This window comes from Lepidochelys olivacea, assembly GCF_965140295.1.
Source record: "Lepidochelys olivacea isolate rLepOli2 genome assembly, chromosome: 1".
Taxonomy (NCBI): Eukaryota; Metazoa; Chordata; order Testudines; family Cheloniidae; genus Lepidochelys; species Lepidochelys olivacea.
In genome coordinates, this window is record NC_140411.1 from 280,586,227 (window position 1) to 280,595,774 (window position 9,548).

Here is a 9,548-nt window from a genome sequence, read left to right on the forward strand (position 1 = left end):
GGCGCCTATTCTTTCAGCTATCTGTTCTATTAAGGAGCTTGATTACACTGATTCTGCCGGAAAGGCGGCTGTTTTGTACACCAATTTCAATGTGGTTTCATCAAATCCCTGGTATAACAAAATGCTATAGCTCAAACAGAAGTTATGGGTTTGATGTAGGGCTTGAAAACCTGTGGCCTTGCTTATGCAGGAGGTCAGACTATATGTTCATAATGATCCTTTCTGATCTTAGTCTATAAATACTACTTTCTCCACCTACTACTTATGTATTTTGTGACAGTCAAAATGTTTGGACAAATATTCAGAATGACCACATACTTTATGGGTCTGACCTGACCAGTATGAATTTCTTGACTTTGCAAAATTGGGCTGGAAATCTCACGTAGACTGAACTTCTCACACACTTACCCCTACTCCTGCTTCTGGTTGTGCAAGGAAAGCCACAGCAATAGCCTCTTTCACTGTATTTCTGCACTTCTGATTCTACCCAGAGTTAGCAATTACAGAAATGCATGAAAATTAAAGTTATCCAAACCTAAAAAAAAAAAAAAAAAGTAATATACATTTGATACTAAAGAATGTGGTGAAATCTGAGTATTACTGAAGTTCAGAGGTCTGCAACTATTCAGGAGCTAACAAAGGTCTCCAAGACAGAAGGATTGTATCTATATTGAAAATCCAGCATTCCCTCCACAATTTAAATCCTTGAGCTGACCTTCATTTTATTTACATGTTGCTAGTTCTTTATTTTTTTCTCATTTTGTATTGTTAAATGTGTTCAATTGTTAAATGGGATGTTTCTTTAATTACTTTCATAACTGTTAGAATTTTACATAGAGATATTTTATGCTGAGACATTTCATACTTAACATGGTGATCTACGCTAAAAAAAGACAAGATCATGGCCTCATTAACATCCTTATTGTTAAAACAAACTCAAACACATAGCTGATCAACAAATTGCCTGTTCTATATTTGCAACCGACTTCACCTTTTGAAGTATTAAACTTCTACAAAGAGACAAGGTGATGAGGTGATAGGTTTTATTGGGCTGTTGGTGAGAGAGAACTTACACAGAGTTCTTCTTCAGGTCTGGGAAACTTAGGTCTCGTCTACACTGGCAACACTTTAACGTTGCTTGTGAGGTTGCGGCGCAGCACAGGGAGAGAGCTCTCCCAGCGCTCTAAAAAGAGAAACCACCTCCATGAGGGGCATAGCTCCCAGCGCTGGTGCACTGTCTATACTGTTGCTCGACAGCGCTGAAACTTGCTGCGCTCAGGGGGGTGTTTTTTCACACCCTTGAGCAAGAAAGTTGCAGCGCTGTAAATTGCCAGTGTAGACATGCCCTTAGTCAGGGCTTGTCTTCATGTATAGTGCTATAGCATGCTGCTGTAGTGCTTGAGTGAAGATGCTGCTACGCCAACAGGAGAGCTTCTCCCATCAGCATAGTCAGTCCACCTCCCCAAGAGGCAGTAGCTATGTTGGTTGGAGAAGCACTCCTGTTGACCTAGTGCTGTCTACATAGGGATTAGGTAGATACGGAAGTTTCACACCCCCGAGCAACATAGTTACACTGATATAGGTCTATAGTGTAGACCTGGCCTCATAGTATCACTGCTAAATACAAGATGGAACAGATTGTTAAACATACGTAGTTAACATATATTTGAAGGCACCATTCAAGGTGAAGTGTCCAGTTAACAACCCTCCAGTCATAGGGAGGAAAGGAAGTTGGGGAGGAAGGAAATCTGGATTTTCTGAGGGGTTGTTAGTGGGTCATAGATTGTTGTATTAAGCCATAAATCCAGTGTCTCTGTTCAGTGCATGATTTTTAGTGTCTAGCAAAGTTAAGAATTTAATCTCCCAGGCTCATCTTTTGAAAGTGTTTCCTTTGAACCACCATCCCTCACAATAGTGGCACAGCTGCCTGCTTCAAATATTTACAAGATGATGGACAATCCTCAGATAGCCACCCCAAACACATCACCAAAACTCATCCATTTCATCCTCACCCATAAGAATTTTACATTCAACAACAAACACTTTGTTCAAATCATTGGGAACAGCTATGACCTCATAGGATGACTCCAATATGCCAACCTCATCATGTGTCCCCTTGAAGAAGAATTTCTGGACAAATGCACCATGAAACTAATTATATGCCTGAGATACATCAGTGATATTTTCATCCTCTGGACAGATGACAAACTCCCTCAGATTTCTACCACAGTTTCAACAAGCACCCACCCATCCATTAAACTCTCTCTGGAACACTCGCACGCCAGCAAAAACTTCCTGGAAACCACAGTCAGCTTCAGCAACGGAACCCAATAAACACCCATATATAAGAAACCCACAGATCATCATACCTTCCTTCAGAGATCCAATAACCACCCCAAACACAAGAAATCTGTTACCTATAGCCATGCACTCAGATACCACAGAATATACTCCAAGGAGAAAGTCTGGGATACACACCCTTAACGCACTCAAAGCCACCTTCACCAAACCTCCACTAGAGAAGTAGATTGCACCATGGAATGGGCCACCCTAATACCCCAACAAAACTTCAATTTAGAAATAAAATGAAATAGAAATAGAAATGCTTCAATTTAGAAATAAAACCCTTAGTTGTCACCTACCACCCCACACTGGAACCCATATGGGGTATCAAACAACTACAACCCATACTCTATGGGAACCCCATCCTGGAAGAAATCTTTCCTGAATCCCCTCTTCTTGTCTTCAAACAACCCCGCAACCCCTCCAAGCTCATCAGAAGCAATTCCCCACCAGAACACACAAACTCCAAGTGACATATCTCCATTGCTACAATGAGCAACACCCCCATAACACACTTTTCCAAGATCCATAGGTCCTACACACGCCTATCTGATCCAGTGCACTAAATGTCCCAATAGCAACTATTTGGGTGAAACCGGAAAAATCGCTGCACTCTCAAATGAACTCGTACAGGAAAATGATAGAAGACAAAAAACACCACGTCACCTCTGGGTGAACAATTTTTTTTTCACAAAGCGATCACTCTGTGTCAAGGTTCCTCCCCCACTCTGAACTCTAGGGTACAGATGTGGGGACCTGCATGAAAAACCTCCTAAGCTTATCTTTACCAGCTTAGGTCAAAACTTCCCCAAGGTACAAAATATACCACCCGTTGTCCTTGGATTGGCCGCTACCACCACCAAACTAATACTGGTTACTGGGGAAGAGCTGTTTGGACGCGTCTTTCCCCCAAAAATACTTCCCAAAACCTTGCACCCCACTTCCTGGACAAGGTTTGATAAAAAGCCTCACCAATTTGCATAGGTGACCACAGACCCAAACCCTTGGATCTGAGAACAATGAAAAAACATTCAGTTTCTTACAAGAAGGCTTTTAATAAAAATAGAAGTAAATAGAAATAAAGAAATCTCCCCTGTAAAATCAGGATGGTAGATATCTTACAGGGTAATTAGATTCAAAAACATAGAGAACCCCTCTAGGCAAAACCTTAAGTTACAAAAAAGATACACAGACAGAAATAGTTATTCTATTCAGCACAATCCTTTTCTCAGCCATTTAAAGAAATCATAATCTAACACATACCTAGCTAGATTACTTACTAAAAGTTCTAAGACTCCATTCCTGGTCTATCCCCGGCAGAAACCAGCATATAGACAGACACACAGACCCTTTGTTTCTCTCCCTCCTCCCAGCTTGTCTCCTCATTGGTCATTTTGGTCAGGTGCCAGCGAGGTTACCTTTAGCTTCTTAACCCTTTACAGGTGAGGGGAGCTTTCCCCTGGCCAGGAGGGATTTCAAAGGGGTTTACCCTTCCCTTTATATTTATGACACTCTGTTTGACCTCATCCTCGAAGAAAACCTGCACAACACTTTCAAAAGATGAGCCCTGAAAGCTGAAATTCATAACTTTGCTATATACTAAAAGTCATGGACTGAAGAGAGGCACTGGATTTATGGCTTATTACAACAATTTATAACCCACTAACAACCACCCTCAGCTGCCTTCTCTCCCCCCACATTCCTTTTCTCCCTCTGACTGGAGGACTTCACCTTGAATGGTCCCTTGAAATATATATTAACTACTTATGCAAAGCAATCTGTTCCACCTTGTCTTTAGCTGTGACACTAAGGGCAGATCTACACTTAAAACTCTGCGCCACTGTAGCACTTTAGCAAAAGCCAGGGGTGAAAGTAAGGGGGCATGGGCTAGTACGGCGTACTGGTAAAAGGTAGCCGCCAGGACTGGCCCGTACCGCTGACTTTAAAACACTGCTTAGAGCACTGCTGCAGCAGCGCTTTAACGTCGCTGCCCCTTTTGCGCCCCCGCCGCGTCTCTATCAGCAGGGCTGCCAATGGGGGGGGTGCAAAAGGGGCAACGACGACCTTGCTGGGGGGCGCAAAAAGGGCAGCGATGTTAAAAAGCTACTGCGGCAGCGCTTTAATATCACTGCCCCTTTTGCCCCCCCCGGCCGCTGATGGGGGGGAGGGGCAAAAGAAGTAGCTGCCTCGGGGCCACGGTTTAAAAGGGCCCAGGGCTCCGGCCGCCTCTGCTGCTACCGTGGCTGGGCCGACCAGAGCCCTGGGCCGACCGGAGCCCTGGGCCCTTTAAATCACCGGTGGAGCCATGGGCGGCACGGCTCAGGGAGCACAGACAGACTGGCTGGGGGATGCTGACCCCCAGTCCCACCCCTTCCGTCTGAGGCCACGCCCCTTTTGGGGGCGGGAGGCAGAGCGGCCCTGTACTGGTAAGATCTTCATTTTACTTTCACCCCTGGTAAAAATGCTCCTACGCTGATGGGAGAACTCAGCAGTTAATCCACCACCGCGAGAGGTGGTAGCTATGTTGACAGGAGAAGCTCGCCCACTGACATAGCGCTGTGTACACGGGGGTTAGGTCACTTTAACTACATATCTCAGCTTTGTGGATTTGTCACACCCCTGAGCAATGTAGTTATACAAATAGGAGTCTATAGTGTAGACCTGGTTTAAGTTTCCCAGAGTTGAAGAAGAACTCTGAGTAAGCTCAAAAGCCTGTCTTTCTCACCACCAGACATTGGTCCAATAACAGATATTACCTCACCCACCTGTCTCTCTAATATCTTTGGACCATCACAGCTACACCACTGCATTGAACTTCTTCAAGTCAGATTTCAAAAGCACTAAGTGATCCTTAGGTGTCTAAAATACCTTGAACAAGTCTGGCCTTAAGCACCATATAAATTCTGGATTATATAATGCCAACAGAGGCCCTGAAAGAAAAGAGAAAGGGTTTGATAGCCAAATTTTTAAGGCCTAACTGGCTATAAAAGATGAAATCACTTCTATGTAAGAAAAGCCGTATAAATTTAACGCATAGAGGGGGAAAAAAACAAAATTACATATCTGAAGTTGTTATATCTGTATGTTTGATTCTGAAGGTGAATGATAACCATACACCACCAAGAGAAAAGTTTATATAACTACTTTTATGCATCACTTAAATAGTACCGTGCCAGTACGTCTTTGAGGCCTCAGTCCTGCAAAGATGTATGTTCATGCTTAACTTCACTGTGTGTGTTGTTAGTCACGGACTGCATGGATGCAATGCATCATACACTTAGCTGGGACTACTCACAGTATGCAAAGTACACGCATAACTATCTGCAGGATCAGTGCCTACATGTGTGTTAATGCAAACACAATGTTATATATGGACTCTTGTTAGTCTTCACCTCCTTTGTAGGAGCATTTGTTCTGGTATCACCATTTTGTCTTTGGCTAACTTTTTCTAGGCCACATAACATTTGTTTTACTTGTCTGCATTCTAACCATTCCTTTCTCAAAAAATTATCTAATTATGCCTGTGTTTGTTTGGGTATGTATATTCATGCATGTTGTCCTTTTCACTGAACAGCCACTTATAATGAAGAGCTCTCCATGGTCTGTCTTTATTATAAATAAAGTAAGAGAGACATCTAGTGCTTAAAGATGTGGATAGCGCCCTAAAACTAACAAGTCCACCACTTATTACTGTAGCTTTCATAGAATCATAGAATCATAGAATATCAGGGTTGGAAGGGACCCCAGAAGGTCATCTAGTCCAACCCCCTGCTCAAAGCAGGACCAATTCCCAGTTAAATCATCCCAGCCAGGGCTTTGTCAAGCCTGACCTTAAAAACCTCTAAGGAAGGAGATTCTACCACCTCCCTAGGTAACGCATTCCAGTGTTTCACCACCCTCTTAGTGAAAAAGTTTTTCCTAATATCCAATCTAAACCTCCCCCACTGCAACTTGAGACCATTACTCCTCGTTCTGTCATCTGCTACCATTGAGAACAGTCTAGAGCCATCCTCTTTGGAACCCCCCTTCAGGTAGTTGAAAGCAGCTATCAAATCCCCCCTCATTCTTCTCTTCTGGAGGCTAAACAATCCCAGGTCCCTCAGCCTCTCCTCATAAGTCATGTGTTCTAGACCCCTAATCATTTTTGTTGCCCTCTGCTGAATGTTTTCCAATTTTTCCACATCCTTCTTGTAGTGTGGGGCCCAAAACTGGACACAGTACTCCAGATGAGGCCTCACCAATGTCGAGGCCTTTATTCTACCTGGCTAAAAGCACAAATACGTACAAATTTTAGGTCATAATATTTATATACAGTTCACACAGAGTGAACAGTTCAGAAAAGTTTCCTTTTAGCATTAAGTAGGTTTTCGAACTGTGAGCAAGTATTCCCTATAATTTGAATGGGGAATAACAGTAGTACGGTTAATACCTTGCCCCACAGAAACACGAAATCTACTGTTAATGTAAGCATTACTTAAATCGATCTGTGCGGTGCACACAGTCATGAGACTTAACATGTCTAAACTGGCCACTGCTGTCAGTGATGATGATGACGATCAGTGATGATGATGAGACAACTGAAAGCAAATAGGACCTAATTTAGGAAAGCACTTAAGCCTTGCTTAAGTCTCACTGAAGCTAATGGGACATAAAGTGCTTTTCTAAATGGGGACCACCTAGACAGGTGGAGCAGCGGCTATTTGGTGAAGTGCTGCAGTTGCTCTGCTGTCACAGCAAGGGAGGCACTTGGCCCAAAACAGTGCTCTGAAACGAGGTAGGTTTCCCTGCACTTGTAGCCGCTTCATGGCTGCCACTCCTGGGTAGCACTGTTTTGATCCCTAATGTTATCCCTCAAAGGCTCCATAAGCCAAAACCCCACATAAAGGGGCACTAAAACTATCACTGCTCATAGGCAATAGCTGTACCTGTGGACAAGATATACAGATACCTCACACTCTCTTTCCTAGCTGGAGGGGAGGACATCATCCTGCATGACCCCTGCACAACTCTCCTATGTAAACCCCTTTTCCCCTGGGTCCCACGTGTGGATCACGGATTTGGCATTCAGTCTTTGAGAAAAGATGTTGGAGAAGATTTCTTTCCGAGGAACAATAAGTTAATATTTATTCTTCCTGCGTATTAGTTCTTCTCCAACAGCTTCCTCTGTCAGAGGACAACCTGAAGTTCACGGTTGGGAGGGCACCAGGCTTGATAGACTGGCACTGCTGTTTGGGAAAGGAAGCATGCCTCCCGGACTGTGGGGCTAAGACAGAGAAGGCAGCCATTATCAGAGAGGGAGAAGGGTAGAGTCAGAGCACTGATCCCCCCTTGACTTACACCATGCTCCTGTGGAACATAGGGGGAGCAGATTTGGTTGAAGAGCAGTGGGGAGAAATGGAGATATGAGGGAAGCAAAGGTCATGCCTCCTATACTGGCCCCCACTGTCTAGGAAAGGTGTTCACTCCCTAACAGGAGTGCTACAGCCACAAGCTACCTCATTCCATTAGAACACCTCTCCCTCTGACAAGGGCTACAATCTTTGTCATTAGGGGATGTAGCCAGGTATGCTACACCATTGTTGGCTTGCCAATATTTAACCAAGTAATGGCTAAATGAAGCAAATAAGATGCCTTAAGTGGTCAGAAGCTTCAGTTACTAGTAAGATGCCCACTCCTAAGTCCTTCATCAAATCTCTCATTCAGGTCTATGGGAGTTTCCCCTGAGTAAAGGCCAAGTCTAGAATGCTTATCTTGAGTCTGAAAGGAGCATACATACTGGGGTGAAATGGCTGAGCAGCTGGCTCTAATGGTGAGACGTATTTTTCATGAGCTACTGATGGCATGTCTACACTTACCTCTGGAGCAATCGATCCAGCAGGGGTTGATTTATTGTGTCTAGTGAAGACGCAATAAATCAACCACCGAGTGCTGTCCCATTGTCTCCAGTACTCCACCGGAGCGAGAAGCGTAGGTAGAGTCGATGGGGGAGAGTCAGCAGTCAACCCACCGCACTGAAGACACCACAGTAAGTAGCTCTAAGTACGTCGACTTCAGCTACACTATTTTCATTGCTGAAGTTGTGTAACTTAGACCAACTTAGCTCACCCCCTTCCCCCCGAGTGTAGACCAGGCCTGAGTAGTTTTCAGTAGGCTCATGTTGAACTAACGGACCTTGAGTTGCTCTCTACATAACAGCCAGCACATCTCAGCCACATTAACCTACAAGGAGATACATTCATCTTATTAATAAATTCTGCAACTCAGCAGTAAATGTTGGTTTATGTCTTAATAAGGAGATGAGCAGTGGGATTTCTGAAACCTATTTGTTGATGTCACCCCATGGCAACTTCTCCTCCAAACTATTGGCCAAGTACAGGTATATGATGCCACACCCAGTCTTTCAAGCAGGTTTATTCTCTTAATACAGGTGAGTAAACAAACGGAAAAATCTTAACTCATTTTTTCCCCCTCAGACTTCAGGGCCACACACCCCACCCCCGCCAGGGGTCTCTGTACACCTGCTCTTGGCAACTTCCCAGTTCAAGCCAACTCTCCTACCTCCCTGGAACACCTGTCCCCTTGTTCCATGGACTCACCCACTCCTCTGTCGCTTCCCTTCCCCAGGCACAGCGTACTCCAATCTCTCCTTCCTTTGACTGATATCTAGCAGCCCTTTATAGGCCAGGGATAATCAAGCCTCTTTTATTTGGTTGGACTGGACTCACCTGCTATGACTCAGGGAAGCTGGGCCCAGTCTATTCACGGGAACCAGCTACCCTATGACAGCTGGAACATCAGACAAATAAAAAGGGAATTACAATAATAAAAACTGAGGAAAACAATACTTCCATCTCTTGAGTAGATTGTATTAAGTTTTACTATATTTCTCTGATTTAAACATGACTGTTTAACATGAGTTGAAGTGTCAGAGGACAGATTATTAATCAGAACCCTTGAGCTTCCCATCATTGAGACCAGTGCTAACAGCCAGTCACTAATTGATAATATGACAGAAGAGCATTAATCAATGAGGCAACCACAAATTGTAAGTAGGGAAGCAGACTAACCGGAGAGAGACTGTGCAATATGTGAAGCAAAGAAGTACATCTGCATGCAGACTGTGACATATGGCCAGAAGATGCTGCGAGATCTCCAGCTCTAACCACTAATCCAGTAGCTACCCCCTGTAATATTTTCCAGTTCTT